The sequence below is a fragment of the Felis catus genome, chromosome B1 (assembly GCF_018350175.1).
Source record: "Felis catus isolate Fca126 chromosome B1, F.catus_Fca126_mat1.0, whole genome shotgun sequence".
NCBI lineage: Eukaryota > Metazoa > Chordata > Mammalia > Carnivora > Felidae > Felis > Felis catus.
In genome coordinates, this window is record NC_058371.1 from 147300058 (window position 1) to 147326997 (window position 26940).

Genomic DNA, 26940 nt, shown 5'->3' on the forward strand with positions numbered 1-26940 from the left:
CCTAACCCCTTTCTCACAGCCTCCTGTCTCCTTTCAGGGTTACCTATACAAAACTGAGTCACCATGAGGCCCAGTCACGCTAACAGGTGCCAGGATCCAAAAATAGTTGGAAAACATCTGTTCTCAAGGTCTCCTTTTATTCCGCTCTAAGCTCTCCACACAAAGTAATCTCTCTAGAATGCATCCCAAAAGGCATCTTAAAATTCTTGGCTCCTTTACTCTTCCCTGCCAGACCTCTTCCACCAGTGACTCTCTGCCCTTTCCAGGGTGAACCCAGCTGGCTCTAGATTCTCCACCTTTCTCATTTACTCATTCCTTCCACACACTAGGCAAATGGTACAGGCTGTGGTCTAGTCCAAAGCTTCCCAGCAGACACATCTGTGACAAACATGTCCCGGTTTGGCTGAGACTTCCCCAGTTTTGGCACCGAAAATCTCACGTCTTAGAAAACTCCTAAGTTGTATATAAACCAAGATTGTTGACCCCAGTGCTATAAGATGACTGGGTCTGCCTAGAGATAACGGGGCAGAACCTGGAGTTGATGTTCCTGGATCCATAACTTCTAGCCACTGGGGGCTTGATCCATTTACCCAAATGGCCTATGCAAAGGTCATTATTTTCTATGTGTGTCATGAAAAAGTTTATGAATCATTGGTCTAGACAACTTCTTTTTAGTACATGTAGTTGGAGGGGGTGTAGAGAATGTTGCAAACCAAAAGCTTTCCTTTTCTCCCCGGTGCCCCTAGTTAGAGTGCACAGATTTAAAAAGAAACCCTGAGAGGCACAGACCAAAGTTGTGCCTCCTTTCTCGGGCTGGTGTTTCAGCCCAGTGCCACACCGTCACCATCTGACTTTGTGAGGTGTCAGGAGGGAGGAGGCCGGCGCACTGGCCTCCCCATAGCAGGCACCAGCAAAGGGAGCGTGATTTGGAGCACAGGTCGGGGGCCAGACTGAAGCATGAGGAAGCAACAAGGCTTGGTGTAACAGGGGAAAGGACCACAAGAATTTTGATATTCACTGTGGGCCTACTACGTGACAATGCTACACTAAGAACTCCACACTAAGCTCTGTCTTACAGATGAGGAAACTAAGACTCACTGAGATTAAATTACTTGCAAACATCACTCAGTAAATAAACGAAGGGCCAACATCAAACACACGTCTGTCTGACATGGAAGCTTGTGTTCTTGTCAGCTCTACTGTAGAGACATCAGCACCATCCATAGATGCAGCCAGCAGTCACACTGGGTCTCAACTGCCCAGGGAGGAGAGATTTCCTTTGGATTTCACAACTGGGATTCAAACACAACCAGATCTTCCATAGCCTCTTCTCAAAACCTCAATTAAAGTGACTATATTACAACATAAAGTAAATTACACTTTTTTTTCTGCTCAAAACCATCTCACTGTCAGGGAAAACCACAGTACTCAAAATGGACTTCCTGGTCCTGGTCCATCTCATATCTCTAACTTCACCTCCCACTTCTCTTGCCCTCACTTACCTCCACTTCTAAAAGTGAGACTCCTTGCTGTTCCTCATGCATGCAAAATCCACTTCTACCTCAGGGCCTTTGCATGTGAGGTTTCTTCTGACTGGACCATACAATGCACAATTATCCACACGTCTCATCCCTCACTTTTGTTAGATCCCTGCTCCATGTCAGTTTCTCACTGAGGTCTTCCGACAACCCTATATAAAATGGCAAACCCCTAATACGCACCACCTGGCATCTTTTATCATCTCTCCCTGCTCTATTTGTCTTCTTATCAATATTCGATATACTTTGTATTTTACTTGTTTATTATATTTCTCTCCACAATGTAAACACAACGAAGTTGGGAAAAAAAGTTTTTTTGGTCAGTTTTGTTCACATTTAGCATTTGGAATGATAAATATGTGCTGAAAGAACAAATAACTCAATGATGGGATATTGATATTTTTCACATATTGCTTTCTTTACACACACACAAAAATCCTCCTACCCTTAGATGACTCTATGTACCCGAATTGGCTACAGAAGAAGGTTCTAGGTGAACTTAATGACATTGGACTCAAGATGAGATATAACTGCCTAAGGTTTCTATTGATTTTGGTCTTAACTGTGGGATGAGGGATATTACATTTCCTGAGCAAAAGGGGGGCTTAAAAGGAAATTGAGAATTAAGGAAGAACTTGTTTCTTCTTTGAAACAATCCTTCTAGTTATCTCTGCTTTTAATCGTATTTTGTGGGGTACTTTTCCTCCCCTTGAAACTATTCTTGGGTCAGGCTTTTTCTCTGTTGTGAATGTAATCACCTCAAACATCACTGAGAACCAGAATAGGAAAAATATTCACATTTTTGTTATAAAATTCCCAGAATGATTTTGTAAGCAAACAAGTAATTTGATTTTTCTGGTTTTGATGCTATTTCTCAGGTTAGAAAATACAGAACTGCATCATTAAGTCATTTGCTTTGTACAGCATCCAACACAGTGAGATAGATACCCACTTATAATTTCATGGATTTTTTTTTCTGTAGTGATTCCTAAGATATTTATTATATGTAATATTTGGTAATGTGTTGGAACTGTGGTAAATCCAAGAAATATAGTCTCTCCAGCTAGAGGATTACAAACTTAAATGAAAGAGAAACTAATAATAAAAAATAATACATGGCTAGGTATTAAATAAGTATACTGGATGTGTTCATGTTAACAAAAAAAACTCACTTTTTATCATTCTTCAATTTCTTTGATAGTTACACTTTCTCTTTTAATCAAGAGATCTAACATTGCAGGTAACCTAATAGGCAATCTAATTTTTATTTCTTTCCTATACTGAAAGCCCAACATCTCCATTCTTAGCCTCAATTTTGCCTCAGAATAATGTGAAATAAGTCATACAGAGAAAGACAGATACCATATGTTTTCACTCTTATGTGGATCCTGAGAAACTTAAAAAAAGACCATGGGGGAGGGGAAGGGGAAAAAAAAAGTTAGAGAGGGAGGGAGCCAAACCATAAGAGACTCTTAAAAACTGAGAATAAACTGAGGGTTGATGGGGGTAGAAGGGAGAGGAGGGTGGGTGATAGGTATTGAGGAGGGTACCTGTTGGGATGAGCAGTGGGTGTTGTATGGAAACTAATTCAACAATAAATTTCATATTAAAAAAAAATAAAGCAGTATTAGCTCAAAGAATCAAATTTAGCTCAATTTGTCTTCTAAAGGAGGAAATTCATTTTTCCCATCAAATAGGATATAATATCAATTAATTAATGATCATGAAGTGTTTAAATGCTGACTGAATGTGTGTTCACCCTTGTGATGGTTCAACGTGAAATTCAATGACTCTATAGCCTATGTATTAGTGGTTAGAGATCAAGTTCCATAGACTATTGGTTATTCACTCAAACTGTTCTTCAACTTTAATTTGTACAAGTTCTATTAATAAAGCTGCTTTTATGAGAAGAATTACACTGTAGCACATTTGCATTAATTAAACCTATCTAATTTGGTCACAGTGTGGCTCAAAATTCATTAAACCCCAATAAAATTGTGCTTTTTAAGTCATGGGACTCTGTTTCCCATGTTTAAGATGAGTTGTCTCAAACATAGACATTTTAGAAGAATTTGTGACACTAGCTTCAAATTACTTCTCCACACCTGTTTATGCCAGCATTTATCTAAAATAATTTTTATTGGCAAGTCATGTTTTTCTTTACCTTTGCAACAACATGTTTCTTTGTCAACAACTCCTGTCACTGAGTGGATAATAAACAAACTAAATTTTAATAGTATCAGAAGGAATATAAAAGTTGGAAGGTAGGACCCCCCCAAAAAATGGTTTGCCTCCAAATCAACTATAAATTTGTTTAGATTATCTACACTGTTTCTCTCTTCTATAGATCTTATCACTAAATATTCATGTAATGAAATGTTGCCTTTAATTAGTATTCACCGAGCTAGAGACTTAACCTGCAAGAGCAGAAGGAGTGAAAGTGGTGAGGGTACATAAAACCTTGGAATCAAACTCTCTCCCAAATTCTTGTGAGAACTTGAAAGACATTAACACTTCCGAACCTTAATTTTCTCACCTCTAAAATGAACCTAATAATAACTTACTCTCAAAATTATGAGGATTCAATAAGCTTTCTGTAGACTGAATGTGCCTCCCACCTCCAATTTGTGTATTAAACCCTAACTCCCAATGTTAGGAGTGGGGCCTTTGGAGGTGGGCCTTTGGGAGCTGATTGGGTCATGAGGATGAGCCCTGATGAGTGGGATTGGTGCCCTTGTAAAGAGACATCAGAGAGCTCCCTTGCCCCTTCCACCATGTGAGGACACAGTGAAAAGCTGAAGAGGTGGTTGTCTATGAACCAGACACCAAACCTGCCAGCACTTTCTTCTTGGGCTGCTTATCTTCCAGAACTGTGAGGAACAAATCTTTGTTGTCCACAAGCCATCCAGTCTATGGTGTTCTATTTTAGCAGCGTGAACAGACTAAGACAGAAATTGGTATCAAGAAGTGGGTGCTGCTGAAACAAATACCTAAAAACATGGACATAGCTGTGGACCTGAATTAAGGGACAGAGGCTGAAAGAGTTTTGAGATGCATGTTGGAAAAACTGAACACTGCCTTGAATGAACATTAAGAACAATTCTGGTGAGAGCTCACAAAGGAGAGAGGAAAGCGGTGGAGAAAGCCTCCATCTTCTTAGAGAGTAACAAAGCAATCCTGAACAGAATGTTGACACAAATTCTGATGAAGTCTTAGATAGAAATCAAATGTATGTATATTGTATAAGATCACTAGATGAAAGGTGATCTTGTAATAAACTGGCAAAGATCTTGGCTGACTTACGTTTGTGCCTTAGTGTTTTGTGGAAGGTAGAACTTGTGAATGATGACATTGTAGAATTGGCTGAAGAAATTTCTAAGCAAAATGTTGAGGGAGCAAGCTGGTTCCTCCTGACTAATTATAGTGAAATATGAGAAGAAAGAACTGATTTTAAAATAGAATTGTTAGGCAAAAGACAGCAGAACTGAAAGATTTGGAAAATTCTCAGCCTATCTATATTGTAAAATTATGACAAGGCTGATCCGAAGAGAATGGTAAGGGTAAGGCCAAGTAACCACTTGATAAGGAGATTAGCATGGATCTGTCAATCTCAATAGTGGTTAGGAACTATTGTCCAAAACAGAGAGAAGAATGACATGAAGGCAGTTCAAAGATCACCAGATTTGTCACTCCCACCACGGACCCAGAGTACAAGGGCCCCAGGGCACAGAGTAGCTCCACAGGAAGGACCACCAGTGCCCATGGGACCTCAGTGCACCCTTCTTGGGCCACCTCACATTGCAGGCTCCACTCTCAGTTTCTTGGCCACCCTTGTCAGCATAGCTCTGATGGGCCCTGGTGCAGCATGGGCTGCTCCTGGTAGAACCATGGGAGCATGACTGCCTCCACCTAGATTTCAAAGGGCAGGACTTTCTGGCAGAGCAGCAAGCTTGAGATTTCAGCCCAGACAGCAGTGGGGCTCAGGCAGAGAACCATCAGAGGGGCAAGCCATCTAAAATGTTTGGGGGCCCCAAAGCTGTGGGGGCAGGACTGCTGCCTCAGTGTGTCTAGAAGGCAGGATGCCCCCCTCCAACTCCATTGTGTCTGGAAAGTAGGACCTGCACTCCACTGAGCCTGAACATTGAGCTAGAGGATTATTCTCCAGTCTTAGGATCTCATTGAGTTTGCCTTGTAATTTAGACTTAATTGAGACCTATTAATACTTTCTCCTTTCCTACTTCTCCCTTGTGGAATGGTAATGTCTGTCCTAGGCCTGTCCCACCATACTGTTTTGGAAGTACATAACATGATGGTTTCACAGGTTCACAGCTAGAGAGCAATTTGCCTCAGGGTGAATTGTACTTTGAGTCTCACTCCCTTCTGATTTAGATGGGATTTTAGACTACAAAGTTGATGCTGGAACAAGATAAGACTCTGGGCTATTGGGATTGAATAAATGTACTTTCCATTTGAGAAGAACATGAATTTGGGTGGGGGGTAGAGGTGGAATGCCATGAGTTGAGTATTTGTGTCCCCCTAAAATTGACATGTTAAATCCTAACTTCCAACATGATGGTATAAGGAGGTGGGGCCTTCAGGGATGATTAGGTCATGATTAGGTCATGAGGACTTTACAAATGGGACTAGTGCCCTTATCAAAAGACCCCACAAAGCTCTCTGCTCTTTCCTCCCTCCCTGCAGCTTGGAAGAGGACTCTTGACAGAAACCAACCACACTGGCACACTGACCTCAGACTTCGAAACTCCAGAACTATGAAAGATAAATTTTGTGGATTATAAGACACCCAGTCTCTGGTACTTTGCTATAGCAGTGCGAGCCAACTAAGACACAGCAAATAGGGTAACCCTCTCCAGAGTATGTGGCACATGAAAGACATTCACTAAATATTAGCTTCTCTTTCCATGGTAAGCTTCTTTTAATTTTTAGAGCTTTAAGATTTGGGATTTTCTAAAGTTTGATGTGAACACTTTTATATCAATTTTATTATTGTATCTTGATCCTAGACGTCGAGGGAGGACAGTGAGTCAGGCGAGGCACTTGGGATGCAACACTGAGGGAGGCACTCCCTCTGAGGGGGGTGCATGTGCAGGCACTAGTTCTGGTCCTAATCCTAGATTACTTATCTTAGTTCTTGAAAATTTTATATTTTTTTCTCCCGTAATGCTTGAGGTTCAGTTAAACTATATGGCCACTATGACTGTTCAAAGTCCTCGGAGTGTTTGTATTTTGATAGAGAAAAAAGAAAATATGGAACACATATTAGATATCTATTGCTGCATTAAAAAATTTCTCTAGTAGTGACTTAAATGACAAACAGTTGTAATCTCACATAGTTTCAGAGACAGCGGCTTAGCTGGGTACATCTAGCTCACGGTATCTCACCGGGATGTGGTCAAGGTGTGAGCTGGGTCTGCAGTCATTTGAAGCCTTGACAGGGATGGAGGGCCTGCTTCCAAATTCACCCCCATGGCTGTTAGCAGGAGGCTTCAGTTGCTCAATAGCCAGGCCTCTCCATAGGGCTGCTCATGGCATGATAGCTGACTCTCTTCAAGTGAATGATCCAAGAGAGAGAGAAACCAAGACGGAAGCTACAGTGTCTTTTATAACCTAATCTCTGAAGTCACCTACCATCACTGCTGTCATGTTCAGTTGGTCACACAGACCAACCCTCATACAAAGTGGGAAGGAATTACACAGGAGTGTAAATTCCAGGAGGCAGAGATTGAAGCAGGCCAATTTGGAGGCCAGCTACCTCTAAGTGTTTTTAGGATGCTTTGTTGATGTCAGTTTCAGTTCTGGCTCTGTCAGTTAAGAGCCATGTGAATTTGGGGAACTTGTGTATCTCCTCCAAACCTCACTTGTCTCGTCTATAGAATGAGAATAGCAATTATACAGCCTCATCTCACACAGTCAGATGGGTGGAGCTCCAAGCACACAAGGAAAGAGGAGAAACAAGACAAAAGAACAACAGCATCACAACAGTGATGCCATCTGGAGGTAAAAGATAGTTGCTGACTATAGAAGACCAATGGGAAAGTATTTCATCTAGTGAAATTTCTAGAATAAGAAAGCCAGGAATTTCAACATGACCAAAGGTTTATAAAAGGTGCAGCAATGATGGAATCAGCAGCAGACAACATAATCAGGCTGTATGTAGGAGAAAAGAAAAAGTGGCCATCAAGCAACTTCTCTAGACAGCAACATGGGCCCCTATTTATAAATTCGGATCTGGATGATGGCTTAAAAGTCAAAAGCATCAAATATGAGTGATATGCCACTGTAATTCCAAGGATTCCGATAAGCTGTAACTAGCATTGGTGGGATAGTGGTGAGCATAGCTGCCTTCCAATAAGCTATAGTGCTATTGTGTACTAGTCCCTCCTTCTTACTGTGCTTAGAGTCACCTGGCAATATTGTTTGTTATAGTGTAGTTTCTGGGTCAGTAGATTTTCAGTGGGTAAAGCTTCCACATATCTAACAAATGCTCAAGTGATGTCACTGCTACTGGTCTGCAAACCAAATTTTGAGGAGTCAGGATTTACCTAGAAATATTAGGAATAATTAATTGGGGCATCACTGCAGGGGCTGGAAGCCAAGAGCCACCTGGGAATCTCTACTCAAAGTTTCAGAATCATTTGTCTTCATCTTGGCTGCCAGCTACCCCACAGCTAGTAAGCTAGAGAAACAAGTCCCTGTAGATTAGAATAACTGATTCTTCAATCTTTACAAAACAGATTTAGAAGAGTAGGAAAAAATTAGAAGACTAATCCTATATAAATAAAATCTGGTTTCAGAATAAAATGCTCACTCGTACAGGGTAAATAGCTCCTTCAAGGCTAAATGGTTCCCTAAATTGAACTTCCTTTTTTTAATCTCCCATGTCCCTCCCGTCCTTGAAACTGCTTTGCCTCAAGGAGTATTTGATTTCTTAGTAGTGCATCACATTTTATGATTCTTGATTCAATCTGAAGTTAAGCTAAATGTTTAAAAGTGTCATAAATGTTTAAATTAGAACCTCAAATTTTGTGTGTACACAGAAGTAAAGTATTCAGGTTGTTCACAGTGATTGATCCTGAGTAGATGTGAAGATTATAGGGAATTTAAATGTCTTTTTTTCATATGTTTATATGTATCCCAAATTCTCTATAAGTAGCGTCTGCTATTGTCACACAAACAAGTGTATAAGTACTGTATGCATATGCAAGTAATTTCTCTGGTCAAGCCATATAGCCATCAGCAGATTTTGTTGTCTCCTGAGATCCAGAAATTAAGCAATATTAGCTGGCTTCTACTATGCTTTAGACACAATATTAGAAATGGGATACACACACACACACACACACACAGTCCCTGTTCTTGAAGAACTTACAGTTCAGTCAGCGCTATAAGCATCATAGGATGCGGGGAAAACATGGGAAGATGCTTACATCAGTCAAGGCCACTTAAGGAAGTCTTGCAGAACAAATCAGAGTTTGCCAAACAGAAAAGCAAGGAGAGGACATCCCAGCTAAGGGAAGAGCATGAAAGACACCTTCACTGCCTAATTTTTCAGTCAGTCTGATTTTAAAGCACATTATCCTCATTAACTGGTTAGTCCATGTCAAATCTAGGAGGGTTATTTCTGTGAACAGTAAATTTGGTTGATTAGGTCTTGATGTTAATGAGAACCTCATGTTAATTTGACAGCTTGCCAAAAGAATGTGCTAAGAGAAAGAAGAGTGAAGAACCCTAAAAGACTTTAATCCTAAACCCTGTAAGGACATTTACAAGAGACAAGTTGTTCCAGAAATTTATTCAATAGCTAGTCCTAGGGATTTATTCTCCACTGTTCCTGAGAGCCAGGTTTTTGAGGGTGTCTTCAGGAAAGTCACTTTATCCTTCAGTCTTCTCCTCCACAAGCACACATAGCACACACAGGCACATACTCTCTCCATCATCACCAACACCAGCCAACATACACATATAACACTTCACTTCATAGAAACCAACAGAAAGAAAATAAACAAGTCAACATAAGTCAGTTCCACTTCCGAAGGGAATAGATCAACTCAAAATTATGCTCCATGAATATTGGTAGAGCCTCTCTGGTTATCCCTCCCTTTATTCATTTATCCAACAAACCCCTATCAGTACCAGAGATTCAAATCTGACTGAGACATGGTATTCACCCTCGAGAAGTTGCAAACTAAAGACCACGCACAGTGCAATAAGTGTGTGATAGATGGATGGAGATGGAGAGGGTGTGAGGAACACGGGCATAGTGCATGATCTTCCTGGGAGGGAGTGGCCCTGGAAAGTTGTCTGGTTCTCTGGGAAACTGCAGAGAACTAAAAATTGCTCTGTATGGCTGGAGCAAAGGGTGAATATGAAGGAGTGGCAGACAATAAAGCTGATAATATAGAAAGAAATGGGGTCACAAAAGGCCTTATACACTAAATGAAAGAATCTGAACTTGATCCTTGAAAGCTGTGGGGAGCTATTGAAGGATTTTAAGCAAGGAAATGGCATGATTAAAAAGATCAATATCATACCAGTGTGTGGAGAACGGATTGAAGGAAGGCCACACTGGGGACAGGAAATGCAGTTAGAGGACTATTGAAGGATCTAGAGGCATTTAATGAGTTCAAATTAGGGTAGTTGTGCAAATAAAGGGGAAGGGAAGAAATAATGAATAATATCTTCACAAAAAAGTGAGTCACCAAGGATACTGACCCCAACTCCAGGTTCTGAGGTATTTAGTGTGGGGACAAAAATCACAGGGAGAACACTAATGTCAGAGAAGCTTTTAGTTAGAGTGAGAAGGTGAAAGGGAAGTTCATGGAGAAGACTGAAAATGTAAGCCTGGATTTATATCTGGATTGGTGATAGGCCATGAGTTCTGGAGGCCACCAGTGGAAAATTCTGGAAGGTCACAGGGAGTGGGGGGGGGAAGGTTGATGGAGCAGGTTAAGAGAGATACAGGGCAGTTTGAAAATAAGCATTCACATAAAGATAGCTTATCTTGAAGTCTTGAATAGAAATGTGGGCTTGATGTGGTCGATCTCAGATGCTGGAAGGATGTGGTATATCTGTGTTAGCCAAACTTATTTGACCACGAAACATTTTTAAAACCATAATGTATTTCTGGAACATCAAAAGCAGTTCATGAAACATGAGGAGCTCTTTGATCAACATAGGTTTTAAATGGTCTCAAGGATAAATTAGTTACTGCAAAAAATTATCAAAAATCTTTTCTGTTGTTTTAGTGCCTAATAGAAAACAAACTAGAGGAATCAAATAATTTTTGTTTGCTTGTTTTAGTAAGAACAGAAAAGAAAACCTCAAGAAATGATAGAGATAGAGGTCTGGTCCTACACAGGGACCCCTCTACCATATGCTCAGAAGTTTCCCTGATTCTCTATCCTGATTGCCTATAGGTAATTTCTCCCCACAGGGTCCCAGCCCCCTTCTCTGGTTGGTATCAGCCTTTTAGTTTCCTCAAAGGAATCTAAAGCTAGAAAGACAGGTTTGAATTTAAAATGAGTGGACTTCTTGAAGTTTTGTACCTAAAGCTAGTGGGGACATGCAATCTCTAGGAGGAAGGATGTTTTTCTAACAAACATGAACCAATTTTTCTCCCAAATTTCATTCAGACTTCTCCTTTAAGTAACCATAGCATAATTAAATATCTTGAAATTCAGATTCTGAGAAAACATAAAAATACTCTTTTAATCCTAATTTTTTTTTTTTTTTGTCATGAAAGCAAGGTCAATGGTATATTGCATATTCTTTCCAAGGACATTGAAAGCTGTCATCACACTTTATCCAAGCTTTTTTAAAATTATTATTATTATTCTCTAATGAAGTATTGTGGTAAAATAGATGAAAATAATGTGTCTGAATATGACCTTGGTGATTTACTCCCTAATTTATGTTTACAGTATGTTTACAGTAATCTAATCCTTTGCCTCAATTGGCTGAAATTTCAGTATAAGAGAGAATCTGTGCTTTCTGGAACCATTGCTCCAGTGTCAGAAAATCTTCCTCTACCTTCCCCTTCTTTTTTCTGAGCATGCTTTCACTTCTTTGCCTTAACTTGTGGTTCTTCATTTAGGACCCTATGTTCCCAGTAGCCTCCACATCAGCAGTCAGGGTTAAGATCTCCTTGTGCCCCATTGTCACTTCCAAACTATTCTTCCCCACTCTCCGCTTAAAAGATAATAATAAACCTACTCTCAAGGAATGGTGAACACAAAGTTCAGAAGGGTGGTTGTCTTGGAGTGAGGTCAGCAGGTGAGCTCCAGACTTCTACTCAATACCCCAACTTTGATGTTACCTGTAGTGATTCCCTGGTGCTTCATGACCAAGCAAACACTCCTCCACAAATGCATTCTTACCTTCCAGAAAGGAACCAAATTTTATTGAGGTGGGCAAATAAGAAGCCCAAGGAACCTCCTAGACATTTCATTTTCCCTCAGACCCTTATACAAACCATCATGTTTTCCTGCTACATTTACTTCCTATAGATACCTTGAAATTATCTGCTTTCTTCTATGTCCACTGCCTCCACTAATGCAACTACCATCACCTCTAGCCTGGTCACATGCAATATTTGCCTAGTTGGTCTCTCCACAATCAAATCTAGGGCCCCTGCCCAATCTACTCTCCAACCAGAGACTATTTCTTTCCAAAACACTTATCTGATCATGCCACTATTTAAAGACCTTTCCATGGCTTCTAAAAGTTTTTAGAATAAAACCCAAAATCTTTGTCAAGGCCTTGCATTATCCTATGTCTATAACACCTCTATCCTATGGGCTCCAGTCATACTGGTCTTTTTTTATGGTCCTGGACATGCTACATGCCTATTCACCATGGTTGCTACACTGACTACTATCTCTGTATAAAATTCAAGAACATTTTTCCCACTCAGTCTATCTCCCCCAGATCCCAAACCCCAAACCCCAGTTCATCCATGCTTACACCATGATTTTCACTTCATCAACCTCTACTTTTTATTCAAGTCTCAGATTCAACTGATTCCTCAGGAAATCTTTGAGGTCCGTAGGTAGATGAGGTTCACTTCTTATATGTTCCAAAGTATGCTTTTTTTGCCCCCAGAAGTACATAATTATATTAATTACTGTCTCCTCTAATAGACTGTAATTTCCACGGGAACAGGAATCATGCTTAATTTTGCTTAGCTTAGCCCTTGGGACATATCAGGTTTTCAATCAAAATGTATTGTATAGGATAGTATCTTAATTAGCTTTTGCTTCATAACAAACAACCAAATAAATCTTAAGAGGCCTGCAACATACGCATCTTTTTTCTCACATTCGTGGATCTGCAGGTTGATTCCAGTTCATACTCTAGGGTCTGCAGGTAATCTAGTCGAGGCTCAGTTGAGTGGCTCTGCCTTAGGCTATAGTTCAACTGTGCTTGACTTTAGGCTAAATACTGCATTCAAGTCGGCTTTGTATGTTTTCCTCAAGACGTGATCTCATAGCAAAGGCAGAAGCACAAGATCCAAGCCAAACCACACAAACACATTTACGGCCTCTACTCATATCAGGTCCACTAGCATTCCTTGGCCCAAACAAGTGATATAGTCAAACCCAACATTGATGAGCAGAGAAATATATTCCATCCAAAAGTAGGGGAGGAAGGGAGTGACTATTTTCTGGGCAATAATTCAAACTATACTATATGGATATAAAACTTACTGTAATTCAATTTAGAAAGTGTTAGATGATATAAATGACATGTTAATAATGGCCTGTATAACTCAGGAGAGATAAAAAGCCAGGGCATCACAGAAGAAAAAGGTTTCGGGGTGCCTGGGTGGCTTAGTCTGTTAAGCGTCTGACTTTGGCCCAGGTCATGATCTCACAGTTCATGAGTTCGAGCCCTGCATCGGGTTCTGGGCTGACAGCCTGGAGCCTGGAGCCTGCTTTGGATTCTGTCTCCCTCTCTCTTTCTGCCCCTCCCCCACTTGTCCTCTGTCTCTCCCTCAAAAATAAACAAACATTAAAAAAAACTTAAGAAAAGAAAAAAGTTTTTATGAAAGAAGTTTCATTTAAGGTAGGCTGTGAACACTGAAAAGATTTAAACGTGTAAAGACAGAGCTACCTAGACATCTCAAGTGGGTGAAACATTGAAAGTAAAGGTCTAGAGAGAGGAATGTGTGGAACATATTTAAATAGTTGGATGGCTAGAACACAGAGTACCTGTAGGACAGTGAAAAGAGAAAGCTAATAAAGATTTAATTGGCAGTGGTTACAGTCAGTAATGGTGTTCAAACAGTGAAGTAACGTGTTCAGGGCTGGGCTTTGGAACTATCAATTTGTAGCAATGAATGGGACATACTAAGGACAAAAATTGAATGGAGGAAAATCCATTAGCAAATTCTTTGGATGTTTGTGAACGCATGACAATTGTTTGATCCAGAAAAGTATCATATCAGTAAGAACTTAGCAATTAGCTGGCTGTGGAGAGTCAAAAAAGAAAAAAAAAAAATCATAGATGATTGGCATTTTTTAACTTAATAGACCTGGAAAAGGGTAGTATAATCATCTGAAATAAAAATACACAAGAGGAAATATTTAGAAAAGATGATTCACTAGTTTTAGATATGTTTTCCTCGATACCTCAGCATGAATACCCAGATAAAAATATCTGACAGGTGTGGAGCTTAAAAGCGAGACTAAAGGCTGGGGCACCTGGGTGGCTGAGTTGGTTAAGTGTCAGACTCTTGATTTCAGCTCAGGTCATGATCTCACAGTTCAAGAGTTTGAGCCACATGTCACGATCTGTGCTGACAGCATGGAGCCTGTTTGGTATTCTTCCTCTCCCTCTCTCTCTCTGTCCCTCCCCCACTTGCACTCTCAAAATAAATAAAAAAACTTTAAAAAAAAAAAGTGAGACTAAGACTGAAGTATTCACTCATCCATTCAAGAACTGTTTATTACTATCATCTTTTCAGGGGTTGTGCCCATCTTGTTGACATTGTATGTCTAGTATCAATCAGATTCCTGGTTTAATGCAGGCTCCTGGAACCTACTTATTGAATAGAATGCTAGGCAATGGACCTACAATGGTGAAGAAGGTATGGACCAGGCTCTCAGTAAGTTCACAGTCTAGATTTGGGGGCTATCAGAGTAAAAGTTATGACTGAGACTATGAGAAGAAATAAAATTGCCTAGAATCCTTTACCCAACCCTAACTGCCCAAGAGCAAACTCTTGGTAAATATTAACATGCAGGGGTAGAGGAGGAGAAGAAGGTAAAAGCTGGAGCCACACAGTGAGTAATTACAGAAAAGAAGAAAACCAAAATAACCAAGTCTCACAGAAGCTAAGATAAGAGAAAATTGCCTTAATGTCATAGCATTGAAGACTAACAGAATTTCCAATAGGATGAAAAATAGAAACATGTTATTTGACTTGGCCACAGTGGGTCCATGATGTCTTTGATATATTGAACAGTTGGGGTAGAAACCAGATACCAAAAACTTCAGCAAACAATAAGTGCTATATGAGGTAAGTGGAGTCTAAACTTTTTTTTTTTTTTAACTCAGGAGGTTCTTAATTTTTGAATTAAGATAACTCATAACCAAACATGAATGACTAATGTCCTTCTTTGGTTGTCCCCTGTTCAGTTATTCCACAACCTATGCCAGGTAAATCCTTACCTCTAGTCATGCTACTTTCTTTGTCAAAAAACTTCCATTGGTCATTACCTCTTGAACTAATCCCTAGATAAGTTCTTTTGCTCTAGTCCAAGTGCCAAATCTCTATTCAAGGCATTTTCATCCAGGTCCTTTCCTTATAAATGTATTCTACACTCCAAGCATTGTGAACAATATTCTATCCACTCCTTTAATTAAAACACACACACACACACACACAAAATTTTCTCACCTATGTGACTGCTCACATATATCTGTCGACTTATATCGCCTTGTTCTTACAATCTTGCCTTCCCCCAAGGCAACTGATCCATGAAGCTTTTGTTAGCCTCCTAAAGCAATTGTCTTTTTCTCTTTTCTCTTTTCTGAAAGATTAAAATACAAAAATAATGAAGAAACAAGGGAAAATAAGTATAGACATAATAGAGGTTTTTAAAATAATAAACAGATAATTTGAACAATTCTATTAAAAATTGAATAATTTAGATTAATATTATACCAATGTAATTTTAAACGTGGTTGAGGAGGAAGTTGCCTAATAGATTTTAGGATGCTAATATATCCTTGATTCCAGAATTAGTTTGTGACTGTATAATAAGAGAAAATTATTACAACCATTTCACTTATGAACATAGATGCCAAAATTCATAATAGCATATTAGTCTACTAACTTCAATAGTGTATTTGAAAATAACAATCAGGTAAAGTTTAACCCAGGATTGAAAAAAAATTATTGAATAACAGAAAAGTCTACCAATTATTCACCAAATCAGTGAATGCAAACTGGACAATCATGTGATTTCTCCAATGATACAGAACAATATTTGACATTATTAATTAAAAACTAAACTAAAGGAAAATATCTCCTGAGACTAAGACTAGAAACTTGGAACTTTCTCTTTTTTTAATTTATTTATTTTGAGACAGAGAGAACATGGGAGGGGCAGAGAGAGAAGGAAAGAGAGGATCCCAGCAGGCTCCCCGCGATCAGCACCAAGCCTCATACAGGGCTCGTACTCACAAACTATGATATCATGACTTGAGCCAAAACCAAGAGACAAAATGAATAACCAGGTAATTCATCCAGGTACCCCAAAACTTGGAACTTTCTTAGTTTCCTAAGGCCTGACCACCAAAATTCTATACCAATATTAGCAACCATTAGAGCAATTTTATTTATTTATTTGTTTCTTTGTTTATTTACTTATTTCTTTGAGAAAGAGACAGCAAGCGGGGGAGAGGGGCAGAGGAAGAGACAGAGACAGTCTTGAGTAGGCTCCACACTCAGTGGGGAGCCTAATGTGGGGCTCAATCTCATGACCGTGAGATCATGCCCTGAGCCGAAATCAAGAGTCAGAGGCTTAACCAACTGAGACACCCAGGTGCCCCAATAGCAATTTAAATAAATCAGCAAATTCTATTGAATCGATTTGTAAAATCAAAAGCTTTCTTCCCCACCAGCAATTACCAACTACAAAATAAAGATCCATTCATAATAGTAGTGTGAACTGGAATTAATCTTACAAGGAATGTACAAGAACTTTATGGAGTAGATACTACATGTTCATGGTTGGGTGACTCTACATCTATAATTTCAAGGTCATCTCAACCATAATTCCAGTCAGATTTTTTTTACTACTTTTCTGGGATTTTCAAATTTTCTCACTTGCATCACATTTATATGTATATTTGTCTTATTCACTCTGCTAAACCCTAAGTCATCTGAGGATAGTAATGTTTCTTCCATTTTCAAAAATTGCTCAGAGCACCTAATAACACCAAGCCTTGTATGAGAGGTGCTTTACAGAAATATATGTTGAAGAAGAGGAGGAAAAATATTTTGAAGGTATATTTTCCATGATTTCCATTTTTCATGATTTGTCCTAGAAAGAGTTCTTAAAATAGGTTCATAAAGTAGCACTTCAAGGTTGAATGGCTTCTCAGTTTCATTTCTTTTCCTATAGTTTTTAATGTTATCAGTGACTGTATCCTAAACTGGCTAAAGTGCTAGTAAAAGTTTGGCATATTGCAGCACCTGGGTGGCTCTGTTGGTTAAAACATCTGGCTCTTGATTTCGGCTCAGGTCATGATCTCATGCTTCCTGAGCTTGAGCCCCACTTGGGCTCTGTGCTGATGGTGTGGAGCCTGCTTAGGACTCTCTCTCTCTCTCTCTCTCTCTCTCTCTCTCTCTCTCTCTGCCCCTCTTTCACTCACACTCTTTCTCTCTCAAAATAAATAAATAAACTTAAAGAAAAAGTTGGGGATATTGATATCTGTATATCACCAAATTTTAAAAGAGTTTTCACCAAAAGTTTCATATTGACTTCTGGTCCAGTGTCCCTTTGGGTTCCCAGGCACTAGCTATTTTCTTATAATAGAAAATTTTGGGAAATTACTATATATTATATCATTTTAAAAAATTAGATATATTTCTGTTCCTTCTCCTTTTCACAAAAAAACCCACACACATATATTTTGTTTCTATATTACTTATCAGTGTCTCTTTAAATTGCATATGAATCAGTCAATGCATCTATCAAATTACTAGCTTGTATAATGTCCAAATATTTCTTCAATAGAAATAGAATCAGAATAGTCACCAAAATTTTCAATGGTACAAAGGTTATATCTATTCTATGAAAATTTTAAATTGTCAGGAGATTTATGAGCCCATAGACTCATAAATATTGGAACATGAAATTGATCTGAAAAATTAGATGAGGACAAAGAGAAGGTAAGTGACTTTTCTACAGTCACAAAGAGGGTGGTGAAAGAAAATACAGCAGACAACCAATCAATCTATCACCTACTGACTGACTGCCCATACTTGTCTATTTTTATCACTATGCCATTATTCACAGTAAATATGAGCAAATTCATATAGAACAGGTAGACCTGCATAGAATTGTGAGATCAGTAATGTTTTCCTTTCTTTCATAAAGTTTTCTTGAGTGAAATATCAGTTCCTCACTTTCTGGATATTTTTACCTTGGAACCATTGCTTACCTTTGTGAGCTTGTTACCTTACGTGTACATTGGAAATAATGCCTATTCATAAAGCTTTTGGAAAGATTACATGATAAAGTCAAATCCCTGCTTAGTGATCTAACCATACAGGCTGATGAAAAGCATTTTTGCTTTCTTCCTCAATTTAAAACAATACGGTTTCCTAGCCTCTAACATCCTACCTCTAGCAAAACAGGAAAAATATCTCTAGACCTGCTTACTCTTTGACAAAACTAATTAACACCATTTTCCAAAAATCTAAGTTACTTTATTCTAAAATAAAAATTATGTTTGACTGTATAAAAGAAACTGTTGATGGGTCATTTATATAAACTCCTTCTCATTTAAAATAATTATGTATATCAAAATTTGACACACTGACTTTGTTGCAAATCTCCTGCATTCAAAAGGAAAGGTATAGTAGATAGAGCTGGAGAACCTTGCCTGTAACTCTGGCTCTGCCATTATTTAATCATGTCATTTAGGGTGAATCACTTAATCATCCTGACTCTCCTCCTCTGCAAACTCAAGGAGTTGAGTGAGATGATTTCTGAGAAATTTCAGATTTCAGAAAAGTCTGTTTCTCAGTGCTTTTACAGATGCTCAACCTTCCTGAGATTTTCTCCTTCCCCTGTCTACTTTAAACTTACACAAAACCACCATGAACCTTATCACCTCTCAGAGATTTGCTCTTGAAAACTGGACACATAGCTTAAAAATTAACAAGGGAACATGAAATCATAAGAGTTATGGTTACACAAATGCTCATATGTATGTAGAAAAAAATTAGTCTCATCTCATCTGGATTGTTAGAATTCCATAGTGGTTTCCCTTGAAATATGTGTTAGAGAAAAATAAAAAAATTGAAAGGGTAAAAGTACTTACCTTTTACATTTAGTGAATGGAAAAGGCCCAGCCACTTATTTAAGTTGAAAGTAAACATAAGTACAGCACTACATCTCCAACTTTCAAAACTTGACCAATTATAGATAATAAGATGCTTAAGTTTTTAAAAATTCCCCAGAGTGCTACTCTCTGAAGCCATGTTTACCTACTACTAACCAACCACAGTTATCTAGAGAGAACACTTTTCATTAATTTCATTCATTTACACACTACCTCATCTGTTCAAAAGCAATTTAAAAAAATTGAATCCCTCTGCTGTACACTGGATTCCAACTCTTTTTACCTACTCAAGGAAATTGCTGCTGCAACTCTTCCCTAACCCACATAACTCTGTCCTTTTTCCTGAACATTTCCTATCTATATAAAAATACTACAATTTCTCCCATTAAAAAATAAACCCTTTTCACCTCACATCCCCTCTAGCCTCTCTTCCCCTTATAGAAAAAATTTTCAAAACTGTTGCCTATATTTCTTAGCTCCTGTTATTCTCCTTCACTCTTCCTTGAATCCTACCCAACCAAGCTTTTGCCACCACTACTTTACCCAAAACAGCTCATGTCAAGGTCAACAGTTACCTTCAGGCTATTAAACCCAATAGTCAAGTCTCAGTTCTCATTTTAGTTGACATATCAGCAGCACACGACATCGATGATCACTTCCTTTTCCTGGAAACAGTTTCTTCATTCCACTTCCAGCATAACTGCAATAAAAACAATAATAATGACTAACACAGGCTACCACTGCTCCATTTTGTAGTTCACCTGCATTTGCCGTGATCCATCTGGTTTTTCATAAAGGCTATATAGATGAATTCAACTTTGATATGGTAGAGAGAGCTACTCCCACATCTTCTTAGTCTTTGGTAGAATTCCTGCAATTCCTCCTGGGATGGAGCATTGTGGTAGTACTCTGGTTTACTACCTTCACCAGAGTATAGGGTGGAAGTTGGAAGGTTTGGGGGAGGAATTTCAGAGGCTTCCACTTGTTTTCCCTATCAGAACGGTTCTCACTGCACAGGCGAGGAAACCAAAGTGATGATTCTACCAGTGGCTGAGTGTAACCATGATTATACCCTCAAGAACTTAAGAAAGGACCACAGAAGGGTTGTGGACTGGACCTGCTGTAAGTTGACATTGGGCCAGGATTCCATCTGTTTCTTGGACCTCACATTTAGCAATTCTAATAAGGAATCCATGACAGAGTGACATGAGGTATCTGGCATTCCCCAACCCTAGTATAAAGTGTATTAGTAAATGGCCATAGAGCCCTTTGATGATAAACTGGTAAACAGCTTCTGGAAATACTTGCTGAAGAGATACATAGTTCTTCCTCGAGGAGACTGGCCTTTTCTTTTCAGTCAATAGGCTCAGATCTGGAAAATGGGTAGGGATGGTTTTTTTTTCTATTGCAGAAGTTGACTTCAATCTTTTACTTGCAAGATCTTAATATTTGGTTATATAATTCAAGCTCTTTGGCTGCCCATCTCTCTTGTTCTTAAGAAACCATGTACCATCAGCCATTGTCACAGATCCTGTACATAGATCCCATGGTTGTTATCCAACTGTGCTGCTTGTTCCATTAATTATGACCACGCTACCTCTGGTGGTTAAGCCCACCATTGAACTTCCTCTAGTCTAGAATCCTATCACCCCCATTGATACTACAGTTAATTCCATAGTAGCAACTCCTATATCAACTTGCTTACAGAGGACAGTCAAAAGTGATGCTAATGTCCCCCTTACCAGTGCATTCTTCATTGCTTAAGTGAAGGAAGTGTCATCTGCACACAACAGGGGAACATAGCTGTTTTATGTAATAAATTTATTCTAGCTTGGCCACTGTTTTGAGCTTCTGATCCCTTGCTCAATTGTCTACCAAGGCAGTTACAGCATCTCCATCTCATTTACTAGGCAATCATTATCTCCATGGTTTCAAGGAGAGATCCAAGCAGCATATTAGGACCAGATCCAGGCATTATTGCCTGTATATTAACCCTGAGTTATAAGAAAGCGTCTCCATAGCCATAAACTCTTCCCTCCACAGTTTTATGGTTTGTGCCCACCACCATCCTACACTATGCCCATACTCTTCCCCCAGTTCTTATCAGTTATTAGCCATGTACCTCAGCTCTTTAATTAACAATTCACTTCTTCCAATAGCAGAGACTATATTTCTGTTCTGCTTCCATGCTAAGACTGGACCCTACTTATTGGCCCAGGAACAATGAGAAAGGGTGTAAGCAGATCTTGAAGAAGGCAAGCATCATTTCTGAAAGTCTTCAAGTGAAGCCTTTGCACAGCCTCCAGGTGACAGAAGCTGCCAGCTGGAGAGAAGGGCTGCTTCTGTAGACCTTTAGGGTTCCTGACAAGCTTTTAACAGCAATGCTACAACACGCCAGGATTACCACCATCCCAAATCGTATCAGCAATGGGATCTTTCTTTTATCAGAGAATGATCAAATTACAGACTCATTCTAAGGGTCTGTTTTCTAAGACCACTTGTGCTACCAAGTGTTTTAGATTGGGTTTCCTAAAACGCAGGCCCTGAGTCAAAGATCTGGGTGTAAGTAATTTCCTTGGGAAGTAATTCCAGGGAGCATGGGAAGGGAGTAGGGAATTGTGAAAGGAAATGGAGGAAAGCAAACAAACAGAATGTCAGAGAGCAGATTATCATGGCAGGCAACTGATATTCTCTGAGAAACTGTAGAATATACCTCAGAATTGAATCACCAAGGGGCAAGGAAGTTATCCACAAACTCCTGACTCTCCCCACGTACTGGTTGCTCTGAGAGGACTTAACCCTCTGCCCCATTAAGGCACAGGTCAAACATGCTTCCTCAGCTAGTCAGGCAGAAATAATAGGTTTTTATTGCCCATAGTAGCTGTACGTGAGATCTATTCGGGCCAAGGAAACGCGAGCAGGGTAGTGACAGCATCTGCTATGCTACCATGTACTGAAAACCTGTCTCTGAAAGAGGGTGCCAATTAAATTTTTAATACACATGAAAATAAATCTTTATTGTTTGTTAAATGTTTGTCCATGTCCTACCTAAAAATCTTGTTGTATTCCACTAGCACAATCCCCAGATTGGAAACATTATAATGAATAATTACTGAAGAATTGTGATTTATGGATATAGTTATATATAGATATAGATATTTTATATTATATAGTTATGTATATAATTGTATATTGATATGATAACTATATAATAGAGATTGAAAGAAAGACATGTATATGTATGTGTACACATACGTGTACACGTGCACATGTATGTATACATACACGTGTACGTATATGTATATGTACGCGTGTACGTATACATATGGAAACCAGTTGGGAGGCTATTAGAATCTTCAGAGCATCAACCCAGGCAGTAGCTATGGTTGGAATGGAGAAGGGGACAGTTTTGAAAGGTCTTAATGAGAATTTGTTAGGACTCAATGACAGAAAATGATAATTAGAAGAGTGGATGCATTAAAAATATAGTTAATATATTTCCCCTCCTTTTAATTATACATGTTAAATACTTAACAGCAATCAAGTTAAAGAGGAATTACAGATAACTTCAGAAAAATCTAGTAGAAATTCTTCCTACTGAATTTTAAACTAACTCCATAGGTGATTTTGATGCCCTCGAGTTTGAGAATCACTGCCCAATATGATACTACTAGAATTCCTTATGAGATCTGAGTGTCGTTAACTGGCGTCTAGTTAACAATTCCCAGAATATCATTCACTTTAGGTTAACATTTTCTATCTGGAAATTTATAAAGTCTTATTAGCATGAATCAAAAGTTTAACTGTATAGCTATCATCCTTCCACTAACTACCTTGGCAGAAAGCCAGATGGCACATTAACTGTTGTCAGACGGCATTCTGAGCAGAACTTTACAGCAAAAGGGGGTGAGCTGAGAAAAGAATTGCATGATTCTAACCCAAATGCCAAAACCTAAGTGCTCCCTACTCTGTTTCTAATAAGCCCTGAATGTCTATCACCTGAGGCAGCTCCAGAATGAAACAGGATGGATTTATAATTGGCCATTCAAACTTATTAATTGCCCATATTAAATTCACAATATGGAACAACCTGATTGCCATGGCACTAACACAAACCAGATATGACACATTCTTTCCACCTGGGAGACTGATTAATGCACCATTCAACAGGGGACTACATATCTTCCAACTTTGTGTGAGGATTTCTTGTAGCAAATAGTTTGTAACAAAAAGATGCCACTTCTTCTCTAGCTTCCTGATGGTTAAAAAGGTTACAACCAATATCCTTACATTTAACCAGAAAAAGAACTGTATGAGAGAAGTTACTGACATTTTAGGGATAGAGTGATGGTAAAATTTATATCCTAGAAAGATCTTCAAGAAGAGTAAAAACCAACTGTTTATTTCTAAACATTTATTTCTAAATATTTCTATATTTAGTGTAGCCGTAATTCATTCAACAAATATTTATGGAGTATCTATTTTATATGTGACTGCCACTTTCTATGAATGCTAGGAATATAGCAGTGAATAAGACAAAGTGTGTCTGATGAACACAACAGTGGTAAATATTTAACAACCCGTTCTTCAGCATGAAAAGCTCTGGTTTGCAGACCTCACTGATTCCCATGGTGCAAATACTCCCACGATGGCCAATTTCAAGCTACCTACATGATGTCACCGAGGAGCTGGGAGGTGACACACACAATCAGCTTTCACGCAGAAGTGGGAGGCAGTTCCAGCACCTGTACAGGACACAAGAACAATGGGACTCTTGTAAAAAGAGGATGGTTGAATTATGTTGAAATAGAAGTTTTGAGGGGTGCCTAGGTGGCTCAGTCAGTCAAGTGGCCGCTTCTTGATTTCGGCTCAGGTCACGATCTCATGGTTTGTGAGTCTGAGCCCTGCATCAAGCTCTGCAGTGACAGCACAGAGCCTGCCTGAGAGTCTCTCTTCCTTTCTGTCTGCCCTTCCCCTGCTCACACTCTCATTCTCTCTCTCTCTCTCTCAAATATAAATAAATAAATAAATAAATAAATAAATAAATAAATAAATAAATAAAACATTTTTTAAAAAGGAAATAGAAGTTTTGAGAAACACTATATCCTTTTATTGTGTACTCTATCCTTTTCTTAGAGGTTGTCCAAACACATTAGCCCAATAACAAGTCCCAGAGTGAAAACTTATTTACAATTACCTACCCGGTGTTTCTTAAAATGACTTGACCACAGAACTATCTTACCAGCCTGGGTCACCTTTCAACTGTATAATCAGCCCCCAAGGAGTTAAAAAGTTGGTGTGTATGACTTAGAAGGACTTAAATGTAAGGATCTGAAAATCCCCAAGACAGGCAGAGGTGGGTACATCTTCACACAGTTTAGAGTGGCAACATGTTCTGAAGAGATTATATATTCTAAATGCAAGGAAGAATTGGTCCTGTATCATCTGATTCTCGTCACCAAGACTTGTTTTAGTCACCCCTTACATATCTATTTCTCAGTCACTCAGGGAATGGTCAGATTATGTCTTCTTTTATGAATTACATAAATCCTTTATATCCTTCTCCTGAATTCTACCTTGATCATCCACTTAAGGCTGACAGGAAAAAAAAAAAAAAGGTGAAAGTCAAACGAACCCAATAATTTTACTTGATAATAACTTGACAATTTAGGCTTTAGAAATATTGATTAAAATACCCTGATTGAGGGGCGCCTGGGTAGCTCAGTCAGTTGAGCATCCGACTTCAGCTCGGGTCATGATCTCACAGTCTGTGAGTTCGAGCCCCGCGTCGGGCTCTGTGCTGACAGCTCAGAGCCTGGGGCCTGTTTCAGATTCTGTGTCTCCCTCTCTCTCTGTCCCTCCCCCATTCATGCTCTGTCTCTCTTTGTCTCAAAAATAAATAAACGTTAAAAAAAGTTTTTTTATATAAAATACCATGATTGCATGAATAACTTAGCTTTTTTCCAGACCAACACAGATAACTGAGAAATTGTGATAAGTCACTTACACTTTTATAAGAAATAAAATTATGGAGACTCACTTGAACACTTATTTTTTTGTTTTTACTTCATCCATACCAAAACTGAGACCCAGAACAATAAAGTAAATTAGAAAATATATAGTAGTGATTTTGTGTGGCAGGTTTAGAACATGTACAATTCTGAAAAACATATGGTAACAAATAATGAAGTTTTCCCTTTGAGGTTTTAGGAAAATTCCAAAGTGGCAAAAGCCTCTTGGGGAAAAAAAAAAAAGTATCTATCAATCTACCTACTTACCTACCTACCTGAGTTTTGCTATGGGATCAGTATGCTAAAAGACACAATGTGTTTAAATATACTCACAAAAATACTTCTAGACATTCTAAAAAGAACTAATTTTTTGCATAAATGTGTTCTCTGTAGAAAACTGTCATAAATATTACTTATGAAAATTGTAATGATTAAGCCTTGGACTCCAGAAAGTGAAGTTTCAAGAACAGCCTAGATAAATGATACAACTTGATGCTAAATCAAATGATATTTGAATTTAATTCAGTAAATTTTTACCAAGAATATGATACAAAGACAGCTTGCTTGTGGTAAAGTGAGAATCAGTCCCTACACGTCAAGAGTTCATTCAGCAGAAGCTAAAGTGATTTAAAATATTTTTATAGTAATTTCCCAAGAGGAACATTGACTATGAAATAAATATTTGCCATGCAAAATAGAAGACCCAGCTGATAACCTAAAAATAATTTTGGCTAAATGAAAGATCATCCATGCAAATTTGGCTTTATCAACACTGGTGAGTTTAAGCTAGAAAGTTAAATTATTGACTCTACTCATTCAGTTTCTGTTAACTTATGAAACAAAATTACTGCCTAGGGGAAAAAAAACCTAGCAAATATTGTTGTAGACTGTTGACCTCATCCATTTGGTGATGACAGTTACTTCGCTAAAATCTTTTGAAGCAATTGGTTGTGGCCTTCTTAAATTCTGTTTAGAAGGCTTCTTGTTGTGAAATAGATGAATTTGAATGAAGTATTGCTCCTATGCTTTCTGACCATTTTTCTTTTTCTTATACAAGTGGAATTTATTACCTATTATCCTCTCTGGTTGCTTGGACGAAATGTCTCCTTAAGATTGGTAATATTAGTAGCAACAACAGCTGGTGAGTCTAATTTGCATTTAAATGAACAATTCACAACTATGTCCTTCGAGTCCCAGGATGCTCCTGATAGATTCTCTATGCACATACGCAGTAGTAGTGGCAAGATGGATATGTAGTCAACAGCACAGTCTAAAAGCTGCATCTGTTAATGGATCAGTCATTCTATGAAGGGCTACGGATAGCTCACCATTGTTTTGAAAAAACAGTCATCCCAAATCTAACGTCACATCTCCATGCCAGCCCAACTCCTTCTAATATTTCAGACTGTTCAAGGCTTGATTCCAGCAAGACTAGAATTGGCCTGAGTTATTTTATCAAATAAAAGAACTACCAAAAATCTTTCATCCCTGGTCAAAGCATGAAACATACGATTATAATATTGCTTTGTCCCCATGGGTACCAAAAGTTTCGGGGAAGTTTGTACCAGCTTGTTAGCATTGTTTATTGATAACAGTGAGACTGATGATTTGGACCTAATCTTCATGGGACCCTTCTGCCATTGGTGATGCCAGTAGTGACAGTCAAACAGGTTTCAATTGCTAAAGAACATTCCCAGGACCCAGGTGACGGTGTTTTCAAATCTACAGTTTTGCAAGTAAAGCATACAGTATCAACAGCATCAGTGATGATTACACAGCAAGACTGTGGC

General features: G+C 38.6%; 1 long non-coding RNA gene across 1 annotated transcript; it reads right to left on the reverse strand.

Moving 5' to 3' along the window:
• Window positions 1–15178: 15178 nt before the first annotated feature.
• On the reverse strand, window positions 15179–23880 carry LOC123385240. The gene is made up of 3 exons (XR_006597435.1): window positions 23811–23880; window positions 19715–19839; window positions 15179–15592 (listed from the first exon to the last, which is right to left on the reverse strand). It is a non-coding gene; the product is annotated as an uncharacterized LOC123385240 (long non-coding RNA).
• Window positions 23881–26940: the final 3060 nt, after the last annotated feature.